We start from the raw sequence: 8,795 nt of genomic DNA on the forward strand, positions 1-8,795 counted from the left end.
GCTCTTGCTCATATGTTATTTCTTTAAATTCCTCTGTATAGACATTCTTCTGGTATTCTTTGCTTTCTGCTAAGATACATCTGACATTCGCTATAATATCCCTAGTACCACGGCCTCTTCGAAATCCAGCCTGCACATCTGACATTTCTCTGTTGACATATTGTTCCAAACATTTTTTTTAATAATTTTCAGCAGAATCTTGCTTGCATGTGATATCAATGATATTGTTAGATAATTTGCACCCTCTCTTGGGTCACCTTTCTTTGGAATGGGAACAAATATCGATCTCTTCCAGTCAGTTGGACAGCTGGCTGTCCTCCAGATTTCCTGGCACAACGTAGTGAGCATATCCAGGGCACTGTCTGTTTATTGAAATAAATCAATTGGTATACAGTCAACTCCTGGAGCCTTGTTTTTTGCCAATTCCTTCATAGCAACTTGAACTTCCTCCTTCATCACCATAGGTTCTTGCTCACATGTTATTTCATGAAATTCCTCTGTGTCAGCCAATTCCTTCTTATACAGTGACTCTGTGTACTCCTTCCATCTTCTTTTTATACATTCTGGATCATTCAACATTCTACCCAAACTTTCCTTAAGTATTGCCACCCATGGATTGAATTTGTTTTTCAACTCCTTTCCTCATCTCCACGCCTCACTCAGGTCTCCCACGGAAAGACGGGAGAAGGGCCCAGGAGGATGCCATTTGCCAGAGAATTAGTTTTGGGAATCCGGGCCGGGAACAGAGGCAGAACTTTCCTCATCTTCACCCCTCACTCAGGTATCTCACGGAAAGACGGGAGAGGAAAATCCCTATGCACATCCAAAAACTTCACCAACAGGGTAAAAAGGAAAGCCAGAGACTGGGAAAAAATATTTGGTGACAACATGTCTGAAGGGATTCATATTTAGAATTTATAGAATACTCGAGCACCACAACAAGATAAAGGTAAACAACTCAATTGTAAAATGGGCACAGGATATGAGCAGACACTTCACCAAAGAAGACATTCAGATGGAAAACACATGAAGAAATGTTCAAAATCCCTAGCTCTAATAGAGATGCAAATCAAAACAACTATCATCTCACCCCTGTAAGAATAGCAAAGTTTAACAGAACAGCAGACAACAAATGTTGGTGAGGCTGCAGAGAAACTGGAACCCTTATTCACTGTTACTGTGAGTGTAAAATGGTGCAACCTCTATGGAAGCCTGCATGGCACTTTCTCAAAAAGTTGCAAATAGAAATACCATTTGATACAGCAATTCCACTACTGGGATTATATCCCAAAGAAACCAGAACTGCCACCCAAGCAGATATATGCACACCCATGTTTATTTCTGCTTTGTTCACATCATCAAAGAGTTGGAAACATCCCAAGTGCTTATCAACAAACGAATGGCTAGAGAAACTGTGTTATATTCACACAATGGAATATTATGCAGCACTGTAAAACAAAGAACTCATGAAATATTGTACAAAATGAGTGACTGTGGAGAACATTATGCTGAGTGAAATATCTCAGTCCCAAAAGGACAGATACTGCATAATGCCACTGTTTTAGAACACGACTGATATGGGAGTTGGGGGGGAAACAGAAAAAAAAAGGCATGAATAATATACATGGCATTGAAATAGATGAAGGAGAGAACTGTATCAAAGGAATATATTATTAGAGTCCAGAATAAGAATTGCATAGTAAAGTGGTCCACAGGGGTGGGTGGTGGTGGTGGTGTAGGGAGGATTGTATAACAATGAAATAATTTTTTCCAAAGGAAAAAAATGAACTGGGGGATAGGGAGGAACGTACACAACAGTGAATGAATGGACATCTAAGTTCTTTAGAAACTTTCATTTAAAAAAAAAAAGATGTGCTCGCTGCCATCGGCAGGCCCACAAGCCTTGGGCGGTTGATTCCTTAACTGCAGATGCAGCAGCAGGGGCAGCAAGACATAGCACTCAAGGAGAGGACAGAAGGTCAGCGGAGGGCACTGAAGGATGCGCTCCTCCCCACTCCGAAATTTGAGCATCATAACCCCTTCCTTTGGTCGGAGGAGCCGGCGACCCACCCTTTAGGGTTATGACACATTGATTCAAAAGACAGACTTTCAAAATCTTTAATTTTTAAAATTAAGAATACTAAGGAAGAGAAGAAGGAATGGAAACAAAGTTTTTTTGCCTATTGAAAAAGAAAAAAACTAGCCAAGCAAAATGCAGAGACAGCATCAGCTATAGCTTCTAGAAGTCAGACTGAAAAAGACCATGCTAATACAGTCATTGCAAACAAGATAAGTGTAACATCTCTGCAGAAGAGGAGGAATATACTGCCGATGAGAAAAAGACGAGAAAACACACAATCAGTTAAAGGATATCAGTTGTACAGAATTAAAGAGATGCTATAGTGTTGATGACAATCAGAACAAAACACATGATTAAAAAGAAAAGATGGTAGTCCAGAAACCCCATGGTTCTATGGAGTATGCTACAGAAAGCCAGGATTGTTCAGCTCCGTAGAACTGAAGTTTAACATCACCCCAAATAAATTAGTAGAACTGAACTCTTCACTCACACCATTATCCTTTTTGTGCCAGATGCCAACTTTCCAACCAGTACCTTAAAGTTATCATCGTCTAGCCCTGGTGCTACTGTCTTCATCATCATCAGATGCAGAATATAACAAACTGCCTGATGCTAACTTCGCAAGAAAGGCCTTAAACTTCATTGAACGAGTCTTATCATCTACATCTGAGGAAGATGAGCCAGGATCGTAAAATTTTAAAAAATGAATTATCAATACTTCACTGACGGAAAGAACGAAGTTGGAGGTGTCATAACTGTCACACCCAACAATATCATGTTCAACCTTCACAAGTCCGATATCCTGGTAATTGAAAATGGGTGTGAGGAGTATGGCCTCATCTGCCCCATGGAAGAGGTTGTTTCCATTGCCCTCTACAATGGCATTTTCCACGTGAAGATCAAAGATGCTTTGCCCTTGCCTGGAGAATGGGAAGACTCTGGCTTCTGAAAAGGATAACAACTCCTTCAGTAAGTTTAAATCTTTTAATAAGGAAAAACAACAACAGAATGGAGAAAGAGCCATCAGCACAGATGCCAAATCAACAAGACCTTTCGAAGTCAGCTGTTGATACACCTGTGAAGCCCTCAGTCAGCCCTGTGTCAGGAAAATTAGAGAAATTCAAATACTCCCTAGAGGCAACCAACTGATCAGTCACAGTGACTGGAGTCAGCAAGAAACCTCCTGAAACTACATTGGACTCTACAGCCAAAGAAAACTCCCTGTTAGAGGAAGATGATTCCTTTGTTGACTTAGATGAACTTTCTTCTCAAACTGAGAGTGGGATGGACAAAAGAGACAATGGAAAGGAATGTCTTGACCCAGAGGATCTAAGAAAAGCTTAGTCGCAAATAATTAGTTCTACCACAGAAAAGCAGATGCAGTCAGCCCTGAACTTTTCAGGAGCATAAAATGATGCTGAACTGAAGAGAGACTTAGATTTAGAAGGCTATGAGAAGAAAGATAAAATGCCAGAAGTGGACAAGCAATCTAGCTGTCGGGAAAGCCAATGGGAAAATGCACTGAACATATATGAAGATTTAGATAAAGTTGAACTCATTAAGAAGAAGGATCACAGTCCCCAGAAAAACTTTTTTAAGAGAAGTATCACAGTCCCCAGAAAACTTACAGAAGGCAGAATTATCTATTCTTATTCTAGGAATAGATATCACACTTAGTAGTTCTCTTCCCCAGGAGAATGATCTCTCAACTGAGAAAAAGAAAAAGCCAGATAAAACTTGGGTGAAAGAGAGCCCACCTCTTCCTCTGTAACTGGGCCCTTCTACAGAAGAAAATATAATTAAAGAGTCCCGAGACTCCTCTTTGGAATCATCTCTGGACAACAGCTGCACAAATGGATAATAAATCCGAAACTCAGCTATGGCTATTAAAGAGACTTCAGGTACCCATTGAAGATATACTTCCTCAAAAGAAGAGAAAATAAGACTCCTTCCATGTTTCTGTGCATCAAGGTGGAAAAATCAGAAAGAAAATCCTTCACCACCCTCATTGCGGCCATGGTCCAGCAGTACGGTAAATGAAGAAAACAGCCCGAGTACTGGTTTGCCGCTCCTTGGGAGAGGCTGGATCATTTGTGCACGTTTTTTGTTCAGTTGTCTCCAGACATCTACCAGAAGGATGCCAAAGAGCAAGGCTTTGTGGTGGTGGAAAAGGAAGAACTAAATATTTGGCAACTTCTTCAGTAAACCAACCACCAAGAACTGTGAGATCATCACTTTTGAAAAGGTGAAGAGCAGGGAGAGAACGTGCAGCTAGAGAACAGGCACATAGAGAAGCTGGCCCGGTGTCTTCCAGCATGAGTGCCGGGGTATCCAGGGAGACTTTCCTATAGCATCTTAGAGCATTGGCGCCAGCTTGAAGATGCTCTATCAGAAGTCAGCATTACTCGATCATCCTGTCCTACTGGTCATCAAAGATAAGGAAAATTAGATTTTTGGAGCATATGCAACTCATCCTTTCAAGTGCAGTGACCATTGCTATGGCATGGGTGAAAATATTCTTTACACTTTCAGCCCCAATTTCAAGGTCTTCAAGTGGAATGATGAAAACTCATACTTCATCAATGGAGACATAAGTTCTTTTGAAATTGATGGTGGAGGAGGACAATTTGTTTTATGGTTGGATGCTGATTTGTACCATGGTCAAAGCAATTCCTGTAGCACTTTCAATAACGATATTCTTTCTAAAAAGGAAGCTTTCATAGTTCTAGACTTAGAGATATAGACATTTAAGTGAAATTGAGAGTGCCTAAGTAAAGACATTAAGAAGACTGGATTCATTCACCCTCTGTAACCCAGGCTGTCTCATCCCATCATTACCCTTTTTTTTCTGCTGTCATCTCCGAGCACAGGCACATTACAGAAAGATTTGGGGAAATATGTGGAGGGCAGACCCTCAAGGAAGAAATTGGAAATTCAGACTGTAAGCCTACCTCCTTTCAATCCATCCATTAGGAATCAAGAGTGTTTATACATGTAGAAGTTGAATGCAATTTTTATTTCTGTTAACTGTGGGGAGGGGAAAGATCCTGTGCAAATATGTATATATGCCTTGGATATTTATCTGCATAATTTCATTACCAAAATGAACAGCATACTATTATTTGGCACGGAAGAGGTCTCATTTAGCAAAATGAACATGCACAACATTTAAATTAAATCTATTTTTTTAAACTTTTATTTATTATTTCTAATGCATTATTTAAAATGTGTTAACAGTTGTTTTATTTTTTCCTTTTTATGTGTGAAATCTTAAAATACACGTTTAAGTTTTGTGATCTTTTGGTAAAACAATCCATTTGATTTATGTCATTTTATATTGAGTTTTTGTTTGGTTTTGCCCTGATTGTCTAGGGTGCTATGTCTTAAGCAGCATATATTTTTTTGAGTGCATAATTCTTAACTTTTAAGTCATCATCACAGTTGATTGATGTGATGAAATATAGACCATTAAAAAGGTACATTTTTTTAGTTACTTACCCTGAACATGTTTATAATTTTTAGTAAAGAAGAAAGAGCCATTATTCACAGCCATAAGTTGATGTTCATAAAACTGGATATACCTTTGTGAATTTAGACTTAAAAGAAACATCTGCTTTTGTGAAGGATGTGTTTTGCTTCTTATAAATCATGTGTCTTAAACAAAATTTTTTTATTCATGATGTGTGTTGTATAATTTCCCCCAAATTTTTACATCAATATGCAGCCTATTTCTAAAAAAAGAACTGAAGAACTGATTGTTTTAGTTTCTGTAGTTTTTCAATCAAATGTAAAAACATAAATCCAATAGTCTTTATTTCTAGTTCCTTTTATATGAGAAAAAGCAACACAAGAAACGCATTCATATCAAAATTGGAATAACGAGAAAACCTTTTCTAAAAAAACAGTATCAACCTATATTTATTTCACTAAATAACTCCTTTATGGAAAAACATAATTTTGGCAACAAAGCCTCATCAAATACCTACCAATATTATTAATTGCCAGACTTTAATGAAAGCCAAAGATCACTAATGAGGGGGGAAGAGTTCAAATAGCCAAAGCTGAAAAGTGATCTGTCCTAAATTGTATCCCTAGTGTTCTCTTGAGGGAAGGGAAGAGGGAGCTCTGGTGGCCTAGTGGCAAGAAGCTGCGCTGCAATCCCAAAGGCATGCGGTTTGAATCTTCCACCAGCTGCTCCATGGGAGAAGGACGGGCATTCTCCTCCTGTAGGATTAACTGCCTCTGAAAACCCACTGGAGGATCTGCTATGGGTCGGTTCTGACTCGACAGTAAACAGTAACAACATTTATATAGCTGTGAGGGGTTTATGTTTGGTTTTGGGTTTTTTTCCCCCCTTGCATTCTAAAGACTATTGGGTAGAAGCTGGAAGAGTATTTCCTTTAGATTATTCTCTCATTTTAGACTGTCCATAAAAGAGAACAATTAATTGCCAGGTGGTCTCCTGTCAGGTCAGCAGTTGTTGGACTTTACTTAGTATTTCTACATGCAATTTTAAGTAAATGCCATAAAATCTGTAGCCTGGATCCTCTGTTCATCCATCACATCCTTTGGGCAACTCTCGATCAACCAGATAACTGACTGGCAGTTGACCTGCTCCTTCATTAAGGTTTGGTTTGAGATACCAGGAATGTCACATGACGATCATGTTTACTGTTCATGCCATGTGCTGTTTGCAAACAAAATGATCATTTTGCATATTAGCTCACTCTTACCTAGTTTAGTCCATGATACTCTGCTTGTGAGAGCATATCCAGATGCTGTGTTCTCTATTTAAAACAGTATTGTTTACTCAGAAATGTGTGAGCCTTCATTTATGGATATTGAATATATGTAATGCAGTGCTATCCCAATATTTTCAATAAAGGAATTTATGCATTCAGTATGATTTTCTTTGCTGAGAATTCATTCAGAGGGTTTTTATTGTGTAAAAAGAATGATGAAATAGCCAACACAGTACAATGCTTGTGTTTTCATTGCTGCCCTCGCAACTTCCACTTCATTCCTTGTAATCAGCTTCTTAATCCCTTACACTTCTTAAAAGCCGTACCTCTTAAAGCTATTAGGAACCACTCTTGACTTTGCCACTTTCTTCTCTGTACTTAGTCCTCTTAGCCTTTCTATGAATAGTAGCCAATTCCTTTTGTCATATCTCTTGAGCTATTGCAACTTCACCATCAGCCTCCCACCGACCTGGTAAAGATTAAGACTCCCAAATAGTCTTTACTGATTCTCACTTTATAAGTTCGTATCCAAGAATGAGGTGAGACGTGGAAGGAGACAAACAAATTTCCTCAGCCACTGCTGAAAATTATTCTACAAGGCAGGGAGCCCTAAACTAGTATGAGAAGTACGAATGATCAATTTAAAGGCACATGAAACAAGACTAATAATGAATAACACTTTTTGAGGGAAGAATTGAGAATCTATTAAGCTAGAAAGAAAAGTGAAGACTCGTGACGTTATTAGGATGCTTAACCCATTGTTACCAATATAATCAGATGAATCAAGACAAAGGTAATTCCAGAAAACATAAGGCAAGGACAGCTATGCTCATTTTTGGTGCAAATTTGTTTTTCTTTAAAGGGAGCTTTAACCACTTCCTCTGCCCAACTGGGTCAGTCACTTTTTTCACTCACAGGAAAACCTAAGTTCAGGAAACCACATCCTCTACTGCCATCACCTCACCTAAGCCATCATCCACATTGATTCCAAGAATTAATGTCTTCACTGGGAAAGTTAACCTTCACAGTGCACACCAAAGTCTAGGATCTTACCTCTTCACATTCTTTCTCAAACCCAATGATTCAAACAAAAACTAAGCAGAGCCTTCCTAGTATGGTCATCAAAGCATCAAGTTATCAAAACTGTTTTTCGTTGGAGACCTTTCGTTCAGCACTGTCAATACAAGTTCAGCAATGGCACTATCTAAAACCAATCATAGCTTCTAAACATAGGGGATTGTTGAGTACTGTCACTTGAGTGGCTAAGGTAATTAAATTTTAATTGAGTTTTTTTTTTAACATCACAAATGTTTTCATTTATTTCCATTGTTGCACATTTTCCTCCTCCCTCTTCATGTCATACCTCATCATATATTCATTTCATACAGTTCTTCCCCTCATCTTGTCTCATGCAGTGTTCATTATATATCTATTCATTTTCTATTCTTTCCCCAAACACCCCCCTCCTGTGTCTGTCCTATTTGATAACAGCAGTACTGTGCAGTATTTGTCCTTTTGTGACGGATATTTCACTCACCATAATATCCTCCAGGCTCCCTTGTGTTGTATAATGTTCATTGTTTTGCAGTGCTGTGTAATAGTGTGACTGTATCATAATTTTTTTTAATCTGTTCATTCCTCTAGGTCGTATAGCCCTGGTGTGTCCACTTGCTGTTCAGCGGTAACTTGTGCTTACTGTGAGGCTGAACACTGTGACACTGATAGATCAAATGTGTTAATGGTTGGTTACCCAATGCAGACAGCGTGGAGTGGAGCTCCCCAAATAAAACAAGCTTGGAAGGAGGAGTGTCATCCACGTCTGTAATAGCTTGCCTCCGGAAACCCTATGAACCTGGAGAGAGGATGAGAGACACACAAGCATTGAGGACTCTCCTTCATAGGGTCGCTATGAGTCGCCTGCGACTCGACAGCACTTAACAACAACAATAAATTCATTTGTTAATGGGCACTTA

At 39.0% G+C, this 8,795-nt stretch overlaps 1 pseudogene; it reads left to right on the forward strand.

Annotated features, from left to right (window-relative positions):
* Positions 1-2,142: 2,142 nt before the first annotated feature.
* Positions 2,143-4,823, forward strand: LOC102847725 (annotated as a pseudogene).
* Positions 4,824-8,795: the final 3,972 nt, after the last annotated feature.

The sequence above is a fragment of the Elephantulus edwardii genome, unplaced genomic scaffold (assembly GCF_000299155.1).
Source record: "Elephantulus edwardii isolate Elephantulus edwardi_28Jun2011 unplaced genomic scaffold, EleEdw1.0 scaffold00467, whole genome shotgun sequence".
Lineage (NCBI taxonomy): Eukaryota > Metazoa > Chordata > Mammalia > Macroscelidea > Macroscelididae > Elephantulus > Elephantulus edwardii.